The sequence below is a fragment of the Esox lucius genome, chromosome 12 (genome assembly GCF_011004845.1).
Source record: "Esox lucius isolate fEsoLuc1 chromosome 12, fEsoLuc1.pri, whole genome shotgun sequence".
Lineage (NCBI taxonomy): Eukaryota > Metazoa > Chordata > Actinopteri > Esociformes > Esocidae > Esox > Esox lucius.
The window spans coordinates 19,364,514-19,383,389 of record NC_047580.1 but is presented as its reverse complement, the minus strand read 5'-3'; the positions used below and the strand labels follow the sequence as shown (position 1 = coordinate 19,383,389).

The window sequence follows — 18,876 nt, the reverse complement described above, 5'->3', positions numbered from 1 at the left end:
AGAGTAGGAACGTAGATTGACTGGTAAATCGAGAGCTTCGCCTTGCGGCTCAGCTCTTTCTTCACCACGACAGACCGATACATCGACCTCATTACTGCAGAAGCTGCACCGATCCGTCGATTCATTTTGCAACACCATGACATACCCTATGGATGGCGCTTATTGGAGCCAATTTCCTCCAATAACAAGACAATGACCCAAAGCACAACTCCAAACTATGCAAAAACTGTTTAGGGAAGAAGCAGTCAGCTAGTATTCTGTCTTTAATGGAGTGGCCAGCACAGTACCAGATCTCATCTCTATGTATGTAAGTGCCCATCAAGCCAATCCAATTTGTGGGAGGTGCTTCAGGAAGCATGGGGTGAAATATCTCCAGACTATACAATAATTTCAATTAAAGATCATTATTTCAAATTATTTCTCATTTTGCTATATATCCTATTCAAACTTATTTCATGTATGTTTTCAAAGAAAACAAGGACATTTCTAAATGACCCCAAACCTTTGTATATTGAAAGGTGTTTGCCTTTCTAAATTGTCTAATGAATTGAATTTGACATGGGTGGACTTCAATCAAGTTCTAGAGACATCTAAAGAATGATCAAGGGACACAGGCTGCGTCTGAGCAACATTTTGAGTGTCATGTCAAAGTTTTTAATACTTATTTACATTCAATGTTTATTTTAAAATTGTATTGTTGTTAAAATAGTTTTGTCTATAGCAATAAAAAAGATGGCGACACAGTGACTACTTTCAAAAGCAAATGTAAATGTATTGATGATGAGAGGTTTTAGTTTGAGGCTACTTAGTTAATATATATTTTGTTCATCATATGTCCATCATATGTCCACATTGATCAAGATCTGATTTAGAGGAAACATTTTCAATGTCTAAAATAGTTCTATATATCATTTCATAGGTGCGATACCACTTGACACAGCACATACTGTGGCTATTAATTAGACACCAGAAGTGAGACTCATATTAAAAACTGCCAAGAGAGGAAAATCCCCTGAATGAACTTCTCTTTGTCAAAAGTGGCCACAATTCAGTGGAAGTGTGAACTCAGGTTACCAAATTAGCTTAAAATATCTTGCCAACCCTATTAAAGCGGTGAGCGCTTGCGTTTGTGCTGTGTCTGTTAATTATTTTTAAACCACAGCATTTAAAAATCTTCTGAGAGGCATGTACACCTTGAAAAAGAGTGGGAGACAGAAGACTGTTTACTGCTTTTTGCAAGGGGAGCGCATGTCTTAAATTATGAGAAAAATAAATTGGGCTTAACTGAAAACATATGGTATTCTGCTGGAGATGAAGCCTTCTTAAGAGGACCACAGCTAAGTAATAAATGGAGACAGAAAAAGGGCATGTTTGGCAGTTTGGGTGAATTAGGAATTTTTCTGAGGCAAGATAAACCCAAAGTTTATTTAAAGGTGTGGTAGTGGTTCATCGAACCCTCCTTATCAGAGCACTCAAAGCTTAAGTGTCATCAGGACAAATGTGTGTGTGTGTGTGTGTGTGTGCGCACACGCGCACATACACACACATTCATAATCACATGCATTCTCACATGAAGTTGATCATGGGAGAGCCCTGGAGTGCCATAAGCTACAGTGCTCTCACAATGCCATATCTCTTATTAGTGCTTTATGTCTGTAATTATTACCATTTAACCAGACACCCTTCTTGTACCCTATGTAATTTTGTAATTATAATTAGGATTTTTTGATCTTGTCTCTCCCTTGTTCTTCTTGATGTGACTGCTGAATTGAAATGTGTCTAAGTTTTAACATAATACCCTCTGGATAAAGTGATGTGTTGCACTAATCTTTTACTTCAGATATGTTCTGCAAGGACCCTGGTTCAGTCCACTGTTTTCATGTGAAACGTTTATATGTACGCCCTATAATCAACTGCCTTTGCTAATTCTGATGTTAGACCCAATTCTGAAGTAAACACTTAATAGGATACTTTGGCGATTTGACAGTATATCTTCTTCACAGATATAATTTCAATGTCTAAGCTTTCTGCAACAGATGTCCTGTGTGTTCTCAGTTTCAGCAGGGCCCTGCGAAACTGGTGCAGGTTGTCTGCCAAACCTCCTCATTGTCATCTGCTGGAGCATACTAGGACTGCAGACATACAGACGCTGCAGTGCATTGTGTTGTTTGGGGTGCTGAAACGTCTTTCTAATTAAAGTTCTTAAGTAGTTGTTGATTCTTTGATTTACATTTTTTGGTACTTTGTTATTTTAATTTGCTAAGACTACAAAACTTTTCTGTGACACATACTGTATATTCATCTGTGACTGTCCATTATGGTGAATAGGGTATGAAGAAGAATGGCAAAACATATCACATTAAAAGCCTAGATTAGTTCCAAATACAGTGCTGTTATATCATTATAACACATGTGAGAGCAAAATGGATGACAAGGATATTAAAAAGAAACTTGCCAAGGGGAATGTACAGGGGTGTAGAAAGTTTTACAGACAGGTCAATGTGACCCCCCCTGGGAAATAGTGAAAATCCTGGGATCCATTGACCCAGACCCCCCAACTTACAATACAAACCTATTCCGTTGGGAATGCATACTGTTTGTGATTAGAATTTTTTTTATGGTTTTAGGTATATACCTATATATAGAATCCTTATACAATAGGACCTCTGCAGGCCTAGTAAAAATGTGTACTATAGTTTTTATCATGTATTGTCCTTGCAGTGTGCCACAAACACAGCCTGCAAGGATGGTTTCACCTGTTTGTCAAAAAAACACTTCAAAAGTTTGTTCTGTTGGCTGCCCAGACATGTTTTGTCCATTCATAAAATAATTAGTGCATCTAAACAGTACACTGTGCATCCGCAATTTGATGAATGAAAAAAAAGACATCTATATAAAAAACAAACTACTGGTGTAATGACATTTTGCATTTGTCATTAGGCTCACTACACTTGTAGCTGCCCTGAATTGAGGTGTCTACTGCAATATGATTGCATTTCAGACATTTGGCACCTATCTCTGACCTAACATTTGAGTGTTCTTATCAAACCACAACACAATTTTGAGGGTAAATAGGCCAGTTTTCAATTTGGTTTGCCCATTTTCATGCAGCTGACATGCCATAATGTGAAATAAGTGTGTAATTGCCTAGAGTTTTCTTGGCATTTCCTTTTAATTATTGTGATTGGCTTATTTTGTCTACTGGCGGCGTTTTTACCGGACTGCACCAGCTTACTTTCATCCCTGCTTATTATAATAATAATAATGATGATGATAGTAATGACTACAAAAAGAAGAAAGAGATCAAGAAAATGGATTGAAATAAGTGCTGTGTGACCCATGTGTGTAAAGTTAACCTATATCTTTGGAACATCATAAACCACACAAAACAAATTTAAATCATTGAAAATGTTCTTACAAAAACAAATATTAAAATATATTTTTTACAAAACGTAATATCCATTTGTTCCAGCTTGCAGAATGCACAATTCATCGGGCTTGGGTCAGACCAGGCTTGAAAAAGCTATTTTGTTATTTAAAGTAATACATGTTTTGTATTTGAGTGATACCGAAAACCTTAATATCAACCAAATTATAATTTGTATAATAGCATGTTAAATAATGTTTTATATTTATTTGAGTGTAAAAATTAGGCCTCATATGCCAGACCTTCCTGGACCCCCTTCTGCCGTTCTTGTGTTTGTAGGGAAGGTATGCACCATAATTTGTGGTGCCATGGTTCATTCTGAAGTTACAATTCATTCTTATTCTGAAGTAAACTTTTAAGCGATATTGGCATTGTAGCAGTATCTACTTCCTTAGAGTTGGATGTCCTCAGGGATACCACTTGAATCATTTTGACATCACCAAACTCTTGTTATCATCCTTTGAGATGCTTTTGCCAAGACTTGACAATAGGGCTAGTTAGCAAATGGACAAACACTAGGTAGTAAAACAGACACTAAAATGGTAATTTCCCTTCATAGCCATGTACTTGCAAAACCTCATGCGGGCCCAGCCTGGCAACACCACAGCCTGGTTCCTCAATAAGTTTCTTCATTGGTTACTGACTTTCTAACAATTCTTTGCTAGCCACTGTATTTTCTGCATCTCTATCGCTTGGTAAAAGATTTGAGCTGTCTGTATAACACTGTGTGATAACTGCTGATGTAAAGTGGTAAAACTTTCTATTAAGGCAGGGGTTCTTAAACCTTTTCACTCGTGACCCCCAAAAACAAGGGGGCCTTTACAACAGCTTGCACCCCAGCCCAGCGTCACCACGCTACGCCAGTGGTGATGTGTATTTGTTTTAAATATATGTCATTGTGGATAATGTTGCCTCATGTAAATAGGTTGATCCAAACGGAATCAGTACATCCATCAATGCTTTGGATTGGATAGTCATCAGTGTTCCTCTGCAACTGAAATCCAGAATTCAGTGTCATTGTGGCGAACATTGCCTTTAAGGTCCGATCACTGGACAGCTCCATCAGCCCGTCCTCCAGGTCGGATGACAGGTGATCCCAGTTTGCGTGAACAGTTGTTGTATCCAGTCATATCGTTGTGGAGTTGTCTCATCTGGGAAGTACTTCATAAACGTATTCAGAAGGCCTTGGAGATGTGAAGTGATCATTTCCGTCATGTTATTGAGATTCAGTTAATTTTCCTCCACAAACTCTTGCACAGCCCATCTCTCCAGCTATTTTGTAAATGCATCGATTTTATTAGACGACAATAGGCCTGTATTTGTGCCTTGAGGTAATGTATGAAGTAGGCTACATTAAGTTTGTGGAATATATACAAGATTTACCAACCATTTGGGATCTGTCAGGTGGTCCGCGAGTTGGGACCCAGACTCAATCAGGAAAATGCGCTCATCACACAACTCAAACAGGCGGGTGCGAACTTTCCCCCGTGAAAGCCACCTGATCTCTGTACCGAACAGCAGGGCTTCATGTTCCGAGCCCATATCTTGGCAGAGGGTAGCGAACAGCCAGGTGTTCCTGGGATGTGATTTAATGGAGTTTACTATTTTAATAGAATGTAGCTCTGCTTCCTTTCTGTGGAAAAAAAAAACATGTTGATTTATCAATATGAAATGGATGCTTGATTTGCAAATGTCTTTTCAGTTTTACTGGCTTTAAACGTTCATGTGCAAGAACTTCTGAGCAAAGAATGCATTGGGGATGATGCACATTGTTAATGGTAAAGAAAGTGAATCCAAACTATAAATTCCTCTTGATATTTTTAATGTTTGAATAGCTTGTCGGGCTGGAGGGCCTTACCCTTGCATTTCTCATTTCCCATAAGCTTATTTTCATTATAAGTTGATTGCTTTTCGGAAGGAATTATTTCATGTAATTGTTATGTAACGTCTTGTTTGTAGAGCTACTGATTTTTTGCTAGCTAACTAAAAGCATGCACACAGCAGGAACTGTTTAAATTTGGCTCCGTAGATAGCCTACTGTGAACCCCCGCAACAGATTCAACCAACCAGTTTTCGTTCTGTGATTATGACGTAAATTAAAGAATATAAATATTTTACAAATTTAGCCTATTCGAATTGTATTCCCCCATATATACAGTATAGCAGTTTTCAGGTTTATAAAAAAAAAAACTTTTAATTAAAATGTATTTATTCTAAAAACTTGCGACTCCCCAAAATTATCTGGCGACCCTCACATAAGAACCACTGTATTAAGGACTCTTATTAATAAACCATAAACCGAGGAACTTTAAACTACTGACCCTCTACTGCAGCCCTGTTGATATGGATTAGGTCATGTTTATTCCTCTGTCACCCACCCTCTCCTTTGTTTTGCTGATGATAAGAGAGGTTTCTGTAAGACAACTCAGTGAATGTTTGCGTATGTCCTCCCTGTAGGCTTCACTGTTGGTTATCCAGTCTTGTTCGGTAAAACCTAGCCAGAAAATTGCGAAAGAATGGGGAAAGTGTTTTGGGGAAATACTTGATTTGCTCTGGGAAATACTTAAAACTTTGTAATTGGCTAACAATGGCCAATTTTGACAGATGTTCTACAAGACTTTCCTCACATTTCGGCAGGAGTGTTTTTGAATGAGATCTCAGACAACAACAGTCCTGCTGACGGATTAATCCTTGTCCCACTGTATATTTTGCTCTGTTCATTCTTCCCTCAATCCTGACCAGTTTCCCAGTCCCTGCCGCTAGGGATAGTGTTAGCCATATTATGAACTGCATCAGATTTTCGCCAGATTTGTCATTGCAGCCTCAGACCAGCGAATATTTTCCTTCACGCTCTTAGAGTTCTTCAGGCAGTGTGTCGTATGTTTTTTATTCTGGAGTGGCTTCCATCTAGCCACTCTACCATCAAGGGTTGACTGATGGAGTGCTGAGGAGATGGTTGTCATTCTGGAAGTTTCTACCATCACTGCGGAGCTACCCTGAAGCTCTGTTAGTGGCCATAAGTTTCTCGGTCACCAGCCTGACCAGGGCTTTTCTTGTCAAGTTTCTTAGTTTGGCAGGATGACCATCTCTAAGAAGACTCTTAGTGGTTCCAAACTTCAGTGATTGAAGGTAAAAAAAACCCCAGATATTTCATCGGTTAAAAATGAGGTATGTAGAGATGTGGAGAAAGTGAAAGGGTCTCAATACTGTATACCCCTGTGAAAAAGGAAGTAATGGTTAACCAATTAAGAGTATATAATGGCTCAGGTGAGCTCTCACCTGTGCCTGCAAACAGTCTTTGCCCCCCTATGTTCTGTACGTTTTGTCTTCTCTGGTTCTGCATTGCCATTACACAGGCCTCTCTGACATTGTTGGTCATCTTTGACAAGGTTGCTGTGCTCCCTTCTATGTCATCAGTCATAATGTCAATCTGTTGCAACCGCAGACCTTGTGAAAACCTGAAATGTATTTGCCAAAATCAATGGTTTCGTTTAAAAAAAAGGATGAAATAAGCTCTATAACATCTGGTTTACTTGTCCTTCGTCAGTACATGGCATCAATACTCTATTAGACAGGTTGTTTGTGGTACTTTGGGCACACATACTGCACACACACAGACTCACACATACACGTGTGTGTGTGTGTGTGTATGTGTGTGTGTGTGTGTGTGAACATTGACTCGTCTGATTGATTACTTGATTTTGCTGCCTCTGTGGTTGGTCTGATACGCCCTGCATGGATAAAATAGCAACACAAACTGACATTAGGATGGAAGGTATAGTATGGTCACTGAGAAGCAGTTAACTAGTTCATATTACAGCATGGCCTACAAAGATTGTAGAATAGATGTGTGCCCCAACCTTTATTTTGCCCTGACATAATAAGTTATAAACTAATGATTTAATAAAATCTTTTAATTTCAATGTACTAATCTGCGTCAGTGCAAGACCTGGGTTTAGATCCTGCGCATGGATTAGTACTGGGGTCTCGCTAGGGGAAGTGCATTTGGCCTCCATTGTTTGGGTTTAGGGAGTTACTAATGGAAAATGGTTGCCCTGCCTCATTGTGCTGTAGTGACTTCTTCTGTTGGCTTGGGCATCTGTGAGCTCAATCAAGTTAGAAAGATGGATTCTTTAGTGAACAAAATTATTCTGGAATAGACTTTCTGGTTGACAGAGTAGCGTTATAAGAAGCAGAACTGCATCGGGTGTACTTTTGGAAGGAAGGTACTGTGTCTTCAGATCAACTGAGATTAAAATAGTTAGGGTCTTTGTTGTGAGAGGTGAGACATAATATAGCTGCAATAAGAATATCCCTTCCCCTACGTGAGAATAGCATGCATCACGTTGCCAGGTAGACTGACTTGAGTCACTACATTTCTAGTCTAGCCTTTTAGCTGACTCAAATGGCTAGCTAACGTAACTAGAACATTAGATAGTGATGATTGAATAAACCGTTGTGAAACAGGTGCTGCATGAGCAAAATCCCTGTTTTGGAAATGACAGTAGATGGTTACACAGCGTTTTCAGATAGCCGTGTGCTATTTGTTTACTAGTCCAGGTGGAGCTCTGACGGTTTGCCAGGTAGTATGACTTCACAGAGTCTGGGATGCCCAGGGTCAAAGGCACCGGATTGATCTAGGGGGATCAGAGCTGAAGGGCAAGAGTCTGCTTGAGCTGTGTGAAGAGCAAGTTTTGATGTGCGTGTGACCAGTGGATAAGGCTGAGTGAAAGAAGTGTGGATATCATTTTCAGCTGTTGGGCTATGTCATCCGTAGTGATGGAAGATGGTGGAGGAATCAGGACAGTTGATAGGATGGCAAAGAGTTTTCTGTGTTTAGGAAGAAGCTTGAAATTTGGAAGAAAATAAATATTATTTTCCTGGGGAAAGAGAGAAAGGGGGTAAGAAAGGATAGGTCAAGTTTTGTTTTCTTCTTTTTTCACCAACAGTGGCTGCCCGTAGCTCTGTTCTGTGAGCTTGTAGAGAGTCACTTAACCGTTGGGCATGAGGGAAGGGCCACTGAATGAGAAAATATTAACCTTGTGTGACAACCTGATACTCTCAGACTATGTGAAAAGACATAGTTAAATGAAGACATAGAAACTGGAGTTACAGTATTTTCTATAACTGGAGTTACAGTATTTTGCCACTCTGAGGAAGATGGTTCGACAGGTTAACAATTCTCCAGCGATCACAGTTGCAGGATGTAGTTGAATCATGGGGTCTCAAAGTCTCTGACACTACCCATAGATACCACCTCAATGCCACCAAGCTACTGGGTGTTTTGCCAAAAGGCCTGTACTTTCATCAAGACATAAACGTCAGCTAAAGGTTTCTGGGACTTGGAAGTGGTTTCTGGGACTTGGAAGTGGTTTCTGGTCTGAGGAGACAAAAGAAGAGCATTTTGACCCAAACACCAGTGGTGGATTTGGCATGTAAACAGTAATAGTCATGCACAACATAATGAAATCCCCACATTCAGTGCTGTTAGGGGATGGGGAGGGTGGCACGCGGAGGGTGCGCACTGTACTTAATGCAGGATGCCAACAATTGTGCCTACAGCCTGTATAACAGCTCAATGTCAGCTCACTTTGTTGTATGAAACTAGCCTTTCCAGATGAACATAGCTGCTCTATACATTGCTCATTTAAAATAATTCTGCTTTGTTGAAGCTGAATGAAATGTCCCTCTCACTACTGTCCAACCAACTAGTTAAATCCATATGGCAGTCCCTGGGTAGCTCAGTGTATAAAGCTGTGTGTTTTTTGCAATTATTGTAAGTTGCTCTGTATAAGAGCGACAGCTAAATGCTAAATGACTAAAATGTAAAAATGTAAATCTGCACAATATTGTGTTATTTTTCCTGTCTACCATACTACTGTTCTGTATTCAATGACACCAAACTAGCTGATGTGATATTTTTTTTTATTACATTTTTAAATAGATGATTTGCTGTGGTTGTGTCACCTTTCTTTTTTAGATGGAATTCCCCCCACATCAAATACAAGCTAAAGGGCCTCTGCCATCTATTTTCCAATGATGTTGTCAGCCATGTGGCTGAAACCCCTGACAGTCAAAAGGTAATCATCCTTTTCATCTCCAGGGGAGGGGCCAAGTCGTGGTTCTAGCTGACTCAATCTTTCCCTCATCCATGGCTTGTCCTTGCTAAACCATACTTGCCATCTGGCCAAAATACTGCTTTCTTCAGAATACCATTCATGTGTTCTGTATTGCAAGATGTTTAAATGTTATATTATTGTGGTGCATATTAATACATTTATTAAAATGTAGGCATTTGTTTGGTATACTAACAGTTGAATTAGCAACTCAAAGCTAGGAATAAAGAAAGCAGCTGGTCTGGAGAACCTTCGCAACTTTTGATAAAGTTCTCTGATGTTCCCTGTGCCTGTATTTCCTTGAGGATTATAAATTACAACATATTATGAATAATATTATCTACTTTTTATACATGCAGATCACTTTGCAGGATGTGTCTCTAACATTTAGCTAAACCCTGAGTGCTTCCTTTGATTATTTTATTTTGATATAAAATATAAATGTATCATATTAATAATACAGATGACCAAATTCGCTAAGTGCTTAATCGTTGGGAAATGTTAATATCTAGTGCCTAACTGAGAACAAAAATGAAAATGTATAAAAAAAAACATGGATGTACTGTTTATGTTAAGTTAATTTGAACTCTGTGAATATGCAAGGTCCATTGAGAGAAAAGATCAAAACCCAGTTAGGCAAAAGATCAAAACCTGAACTCCCCTTATTAAAGGGGAAATATATTTCAAAGCTTTGATATCCCTTTTCCTTTTAGAAGGCAGCTTCACGTTTGCATTTCCTTCCATGTGTAGGTGTTGAAACAATTGCTTTGTTCTTTGCGCCTCCCTAAAATAGCAGACATACCAGGCTTGTAAGAAAATTAGCGAATTTAATTTCCTTGAGTAATGAAAATGTCATGCACCATTTAATAAAACTCTATGAAAAAAGTTGCCGTTTCACACATTGGAGATAGCTAGTGGGCCCCATGGATTTGAAAGTTTAGCAGTAGCCCCTTTTGATGTTTTCTCAGAGTTTTGTTTCTTTTTTCTTGATTTGATGTGAAATTAATCTCAACAGCTTGGATGTACATATGAAAATGAGAGCTGTTTGGTGTATCCTCCTCAACTCAGGGCACTGTTGGCTGAGGTAACCGATATCTCTTTCCCCTTTAAACTGCAAATTATTTTACGTTCATGAGTTTGTCTCATCTTCAAGGTCAAAAATGTAATTTTTGCTCTTTCAAAGGGTTATAACCTTAAAAGAGAGCCATCCTCCCTGATTAATGAGAGACTCCTGCATTTGATGTTTCAACGGTGACATTTTAAACTTTAAATATTTTATATGCACACCTATGAAGAAAATGAAGATATGCATTCATGTGGAATAAACGGTATTGCAGAGAAGAAAGGCTGGGCCGGGTATCATTTTAATAGAACAGTTAGAGTGCAATGGTTTTTCTTGGTGATTTTTATTTGAGGTTTTTATGTGTGCGCAAGCTGATTTAAAGGCACACTAAATCATTGGGGATGGGGAGTAGTGGGTTATGCATTTAATCAAGGAGTAGGTCTTGGGAGAGTGGCTGGTCGAGTCACCAGGGCATCAGTGAGGGCTGACCTCGATTGCATTTGGGCCTATCGTTTTTGTTCCTGTCAAAATAATAGCCCATTTTCACTTTGGTTATAGTCAGCGTGCAACAATGACACAGAGGGATATGAGGGAAGGCTTTTTACAAATTCAAAAGCCTATTAAGCACCATAAAGTGCTGGACTGGACATACAAGTTATTACTGTACATGTAGCACCTCAAGTCTGGGTAGCCTAGTCCTGAGTCTTAGTAGTCCTCATAATTTCCACCCAAGGGTAAATGTTCTATAATACTATATAAATAAATAATAGTTTCAATGTAAGCATATCCATTTTCAAACAACTACCACAGAATTGCAAGCAATCCAAATAGTATCATGCATTATAAAAACATTTTAATTGTAATTTTATTGATTTCAATTTCCACTTTTTTCTCATATTTTCTCATGTGGAATGTGTCTATTATTACACAGTAGACTCACCACACATCTGCAGTGAACCTTTGTTTGTAATATTGCTTATCACTTTATCCAAATTGTTCCCCGTGAAATCTAAATATGCTGTCATTAGTTGCATCTTTAGACATGGACTTCCTTCTTTTCATGGAATATTAGGCATTACATACAGCAGACAGAGACATTGTTAGCAACCAATATTTTTTCAGCTTAAATGTTCTAGCAGCACATTTAATGGGCCGTTACCTGTCAATCAAAACAACAGAGTTGTACTCCTCATAGGACATTTCCATTAGTCCTTGTTCTTGGCATGTTAACGTGTGCTAATGCTTGATTAATTGCAGTCTTACTGGAGGACAAAACTAAATATTTCATTCAGTGCTTGTTGTGTTGTTGCAACCTCAGACAACATTCTTCCTGGAAGCTTAATTCAAAACTCAAACCAATGGCAAAATTTGCAGCCTACCCAAACTCGCTCTGGCCAGACGCTATGCCACGTCGACAGATGTTAATTTAATTTCTGCAAGGAGTCTGGCTCTAAGAATTTCCAATACCATTTCTAGATCGTAAAAAAATATTTCAACATTCTGACCAGAACACACATGAAGCAGCGTGAGTCTCTCCAAGTGCAAGGTATAAAATCATACAGGATGTCAAAAAGAACACAAGAACAAAATCCAGATACATTGGGGAGAACAAGTATTTGATATACTGCCGATTTTGCAGGTTTTCCTACTTCCTACAAAACGTGTAGAGGTCTGTAATTTTTTTATCATAGGTAGATGGAATCTAAAACAAAAATCCAGAAAATCACATTGTATGATTTTTAAATAATTAATTTGCAACAGCCACACACCTGTCTATAAAAGTTCCTACTGTTGACAGTTCATGTCAGCGCAAAGCCAGGCCATAAGGTCGAAGGAATTGTCCATAGCAATCAAAGACATAATTTTGTCGAGGGACAGATTTGAGAAGGGCACCAAATCATCTCTGCAGCATTGAAGGTCCACAAGAACAACCAACACTCTCCCTAGAGCTCGCACCCAGCGAAACTGAGCAATCAGGGGAGAACAGCATTGGTTACGTAGGTAGGTGACCAAGAGCCTGATGACCACCCAGACAGATCTTCAGAGTTCCTGTGAGGAGATGGGAGAACCTTCAATTAGGACAAGCATACATTACTCCACCAATCAGGCTTTTATGGTATAAAGGACTCTCTGACCTTGAGAAACAAGATTCTCTGGTCAGATGAAACAAAGGTCAATGTTGACCTGATTGCCATGCGTCACGTCTGGAAGAAACCAGGTTGCCCCTCATCACCTGGTCAATACCATCCCTACGGTGAAGCATGGTGGTAGCAGCATAATGCAGTGGGGATGTTTTTCAGGGGCAAGGACTTTTGTCAAGATTGAGGGAAAGATGAACAGAGGGAAAGATGAACGGAGGGAATGATGAAGAGGGAAAGATGAACGGAGGGAATGATGAACAGAGGGAAAGATGAACGGAGGGAATGACGAACAGAGGGAAATAGGTACCGTGCATCTTGCCACCTTACAGTTTCTCCTTCCGGGGAGATGTGTTACAGGAAGCTGTGAATTTAAATCCAGCACAGGTAAAATCTTTGTTCCTTCCTTGGCATATATCTCAGGTAGTCTGTACATACTCATGAATACATTTCGCCTACTATTGATTCTGTTCATGCACTGCTTGAACACAATGCACTCAAGACATTACTATGACACTAAATGTCAAGCTTCGTCCTCTATGCCCAGGCCACACGTTGACACCTTGTTCCCTCTCCTCAATTCTTCTCTTCCTTATTCCCTGTCTGCTGATTACTTTTTCAACATCTTTGAAAAGGCTGTTGATGACATCCACACCTAACTCACTATTTTGTCCACAGGACTTACCCGCACCAAATATTTCTAAGCATAAACAGCTTCTCCCCACACTCCTCTGATGAAACCTTGCAAGTAGTGAAGCCCAGCTGCCTGAAACCTTGCAGCCTTTACCTTGCAGCCTCCTCCCTTCTCCAGATAATCTCTAGAGGCCTTCCCTCATAAACTAATCCCTGACCACTGGCTGTGCCCCTTCCTGCTTCAAGATGGCCATTCCTCCTCATGAAAAAATAGATCCCTCTGAAGTAAAAGAAAACACAGACTGATATTCCCTCTGTTTTTTTGGGCACTTCGGAATGAGAATAGTATGTTCACAATTTAAACAAACCATGCTTAGAGGCAATTGTGCAGTCATTTTGAAAATATACTTCAAACAAATGTTGTGTGAAAACAACCTAATAAACAATTTTGCTACCTAATCTTGTACAAGGTGTCCAAATTCCCAACAGTTGCTTTCCACTTGAGTGCAGTGATTGGTTCCCTAACATTCTGGGGTGGGGCTTATGGTTGGAAAAATTATCTGAGTTGTAGATCAGCATGACAGTCCCATATATTTTATTGCCGTTCAAACAGACTGGCAGTCACCCTAAAAAAGACAAAAGCTTACTGCAGTACTGCACTTACTCTACAATCAGAGGGGCTAAATATTTACCCAAAGTAAGATTTCAGTGGGGACATGTTTTCTATAAGGGCACGGTTTGTTTTCTCGTCCTATTTGCTCCTGTGGGGGATTAATACTGTCAGTCATGATGATTGGCAGGCCTCAAATCACATCCTCACAGCAAAGTGGCAGATTTTTGTCAGCACTCGTCAGGAGGAGAATAGCCTTATCAGGAGAACCTTGTTTGGAGATGCACAAAACCGCTAAATCCGCATTTCATGGGAGATCTGTTTACAATCTGCACTGGCCATTGACTGCTAAACAGCCCATGCAGAGCCATCCTGGGCCACTCCGATGACAAGAGGAGCAGAGCAATTACATTCTCAAACACCAATCTGAGTCTAGGTCGGCATGCAAACAAACGTCAGGCTCACACTCACACACCCAAACACACAAACACTGATGGCTTCAGGCAGAGAAATATGTTTACTCATGACTTAAAAGTAAAGTGTTAAGCATGTTAAAAAATGTTGTATTAAGTGCCGTCTGTGGATGTGTTATGCAGCGTCCATGCAGTATAAAAATCATATTTGGACATTTACCCTTTTCCTGAAGGCACATGTTGTCATTTTTAAAATAATCCATTATTCAGCTCTGCTCCAGTCTGTAATCGTTTTTTGAATTGGTGATTGCTAAAGAATATCTTAGACTTCCATTTTAGATTTTAGAATTAGCCTACACAAAAATTCTGAATCTCCTATTGAAAAATGGTAAAGTGTGATACATAAGTTGAATTGTCAAGTAGCCTATATCGCTTGTATTATGTTTAAATAATAGCCTAATTATATTGTTGAATGGTCCTGGAAATTTTGTATTTCATTTGTGAGTTAATTCAAATTTAACCAAGACTCTATCATTCATCTGGGAGTATCGCACATTCATCCATTGACATCATGCATTCAGTGAGGGGTGATTAGCGCCTGGGTATTTTGACGATTAAGTCGGAAAACAGGGTAAAAGAAACAGGTAAATAGTCTCTAAATAGTTTTACATTTGTGTGTTTAGAATTCTGACAATGGAACACTGCCTTCATAATATACGCCTATATAGGAAAAGTAAAGGAAGGAGGAGGGTGTAGCTTTCAAAATGGCAGTTTGAATTTAATTACAAACTCAAAAGCCAATTCCCATAGGCATTTGGTGGTCATAGTGTTAAATACAGGCCTAGGTTTAAAATTACTTATTTTTCATTCATCTTTTAACTATTTCTGTTTTAAAATATACTGTTTCTGTTTTTAATCCAGCAAGGAGGTATAAGAGCGTTGCACTCATTTTCTGATTATTTGGTTATCTACCTGTTGTCCAATATGGACACATCGTCATAGATTAAAAAAAATAATAAGATTAATTGATTGATCTTTTATGATGTCAATAAAGGAAAAACCTTGAAGTTTGCAACCCAAATGTTTACATGTTCACAGTTCCTAGCTTGTTAACTAGGTAAGCCATTGTGTGTGTCAAGCTAAAATATATATATATATATATATATATATATATATATATATATATATATATATATATATATATATATATATATATATATTGATTGCACAACTATCTCAATTGTAATTTCAAATGAGTTATTTGACTTTAATATAGTTGCTAGCTATCAATGTTCAAATGTTAGCTGTTGCTGTGAAGTCACTAAATTGTTTAGAGATAGCAGTTTATTTACTAACAAACTATAAACAACTTCACATTTTAATAAATAGTGGTTTACTTACTAATAGTAGTCTTAAACTGTTAATTGGCATCATAAGTTGGCATTTCATTTGTCAACTTAGTGCAGTACAACCGCACGCTCACAAGATTTTGCATGAATTGAAGGGTAACTACACAAAAACAAATGTTTTAAAGCTTTGTTTTGAACATAAAAAAAAATTCGGTCCACGTCCAGCTTGAGAGGATCTAGAAGTACAAATGGTAAAGGCATATCCAAGAAGGTTGGAAGCTGTGATCACTGCCAAAGCGCTATTAAGAAGTAGTAAATTCTGGCCTGAATGTTTATACAGTGGGGAGAACAAGTATTTGATACACTGCTGATTTTGCAGGTTTTTCCACTTACAAAGCATGTAGAAGTCTGCAATTTTTTATCATAGGTACTCTTCAACTGTGAGTGACGGAATCTAAAACAAAAATCCAGATAATCACATTATATGATTTTTAAGTAATTAATTAGCATTTTATTGCATGACATAAGTATTTGATACATCAGAAAAGCAGAACAAACTATTTGGTACAGAAACCTTTTTTTGCAATTACAGAGATCATACGTTTCCTGTAGTTCTTGACCAGGTTTGCACACACTGCAGCAGGGATTTTGGCCCACTCCTTCATACAGACCTTCTCCAGATCCTTCAGATTTCGGGGCTTTCACTGGGTAATACGGACTTTCAACTCCCTCCAAAGATTTTCTATTGGGTTCAGGTCTGGAGACTGGCTAGGCCACTCCAGGACCTTGAGATGCTTCTTACGGAGCCACTCCTTAGTTGCCCTGGCTGTGTGTTTCGGGTCATTGTAATGCTGTAAGACCCAGCCACTGAGGGAAGGATGTTGTTGGCCAAGATCCTGCGATATATGGCCCCATCCATCCTCCCCTGAATACGGTGCAGTCGTCCTGACCCCTTTGCAGAAAAGCATCCCCATGATGTTTCCACCTCCATGCTTCACGGTTGGGATGGTGTTCTTGGGGTTATACCGCTTCTTCCTCCAAAAACGGTAAGTGGAGTTTAGACCAAAAAGCTCTATTTTTGTCTCATCAGACCACATGACCTTCTCCCATTCATCCTCTGGATCATCCAGATGGTCATTGGCAAACTTCAGATGGGCCTGGACATGCGCTGGCTTGAGCAGGGGGACCTTGCGTGCGCTGCAGGATTTTAATCCATGACTGTGGTCCCAGCTCTTTTCAGGTCGTTGTCCAGGTCCTGCCGTGTAGTTCTGGGCTGATCCCTCACCTTCCTCATGATCATTGATGCCCCACGAGGTGAGATCTTGCATGGAGCCCCAGCCCGAGGGAGATTGACCCTCATCTTGAACTTCTTCCATTTTCTAATAATTGAGCCAACAGTTGTTGCCTTCTCACCAAGCTGCTTGCCTATTGTCCTGTAGCCCATCCCAGCCTGTTGCAGGTCTACAATTGTATCCCTGATATCCTTACACAGCTCTCTGGTCTTGAACATTGTGGAGAGGTTGGAGTCTGTTTGATTGAGTGTGTGGACAGGTGTCTTTTATACATGTAACAAGTTCAAACAGGTGTAGTTAATACAGGTAGATTCCGTCACTCACAGTTGAAGAGTACCTATGATAAGATTTACAGACCTGTATATGCTTTGTAAGTAGGAAAACCTGCAAAATCGGCAGTGAATCAAATACTTGTTCTCCCCACTTTGTTATTTATTTTCAATATATAGGGACAAATTTATTACAATTTCTATAGCGACTTCTCTCTGTCATTATGAGGTACTGTAGATTGATGGCAAAACAATGTGAACACTGACATGGAACGGATCTGAATGCTTTCCAAATCGTACTTGCATTCAATTCTATCCTGGCATTGCATGAAAATGTACCATTTCATATATATTTAATACATACTCACTAAATATGGACTATTACCAAGAAGTGTTTGGAGATATGATTAATCTGATTAAGGGTAATATGTAAAACAGGATATTATTAAATAATGACCATTGATCGTAAGGAAAAGAAAACTTATGTCTCTGGGACTGCACAACCAACATTGGGGTAATAATTACAAAGAGCTTTGTTGTTCTACTCTGAAACCATTTGAAATTTGAGTAAATCTTGTGCATTTATAATTTTATTTTTCCAACAGTTGTAACAATACATGTTGGAGGAAGGACACAGGCGCAGTGAGAAAGGAGGACTTTTAAGGAAAACAACAAAGACGTAACAAAACTAAAACAAGACAAGCAAAGAAGAACATTACAAAAGAATGGGATCCACAGGTGAGGGCACTAACAACAAACAGTTGTCCATGCTCCGAATGAGGAAGAGAGGGGTGTTGTATCTCCCTGGCCTGCCGTGACAGGACGTGACACTTCTTACAACTGGAGATAAATGTTTGCTCACTTTTTGGCAAACACTGACCAGCTATTGAGTTATTTTGACCAATATGTTATATAAATGGTTTTGTTATGCATTTATATATGCTTGAATAACCACTAATAGCGACCACCTAAACCTTTCCTAGACACTTTAGAAATAGTACTTTGTTCTAAGGTGTTAACCAAAACATTAGTCGGTGTGATGCTGTCCTTGTCGTCCTGTGTTTTGGGTACACAAAATGAAAGCGATATTTTCTTTGCAAATATTTATTGAGAAAATCAATAAATATAGCACATTTTAAAACTTGTCTCTCAAACACGTTGTTACAGTGGTTAGCTAGTGTGCACATTTGGCCTATATTAGCATAAAGGTGGCAAGAGTCAGTGCATCTCACTTTGTTTTCCATATGGGGCTGCGTAGCTGCAGACCAGTCAGGGTGCCCATGGTGACCCCTGTCCCCTGCCGAAAGCTGCTACAATGGGAACGTGAGCATCAAAACTGGACAACGGAGTAGTGGAAAAAGGTGGCCTGGTCATGTTTTCTTTTCATCACGTGGATGGCACCAGGATGCACTATGGGAAGGAGATAAACAGGCAGAGGCAGTGTGATGGTTTGGGCAATGTTCTTCTGGGAAACCTGCCATTCAGCCATTCATGTGGATGTTACTTTGAACGTACAACCTACCTAAGCATTGTTGTAGACCATGTGCACCCTTGGCAACGGTATTC

At 39.2% G+C, this 18,876-nt stretch overlaps 1 long non-coding RNA gene across 1 annotated transcript; it reads right to left on the bottom strand.

Moving 5' to 3' along the window:
- Positions 1 to 3,499: 3,499 nt before the first annotated feature.
- Positions 3,500 to 12,932, bottom strand: LOC105022967. Its single transcript, XR_002197503.3, has 4 exons — positions 12,376 to 12,932; positions 6,707 to 6,885; positions 4,815 to 5,060; positions 3,500 to 4,611 (listed from the first exon to the last, which is right to left on the bottom strand). It is a non-coding gene; the product is annotated as an uncharacterized LOC105022967 (long non-coding RNA).
- Positions 12,933 to 18,876: the final 5,944 nt, after the last annotated feature.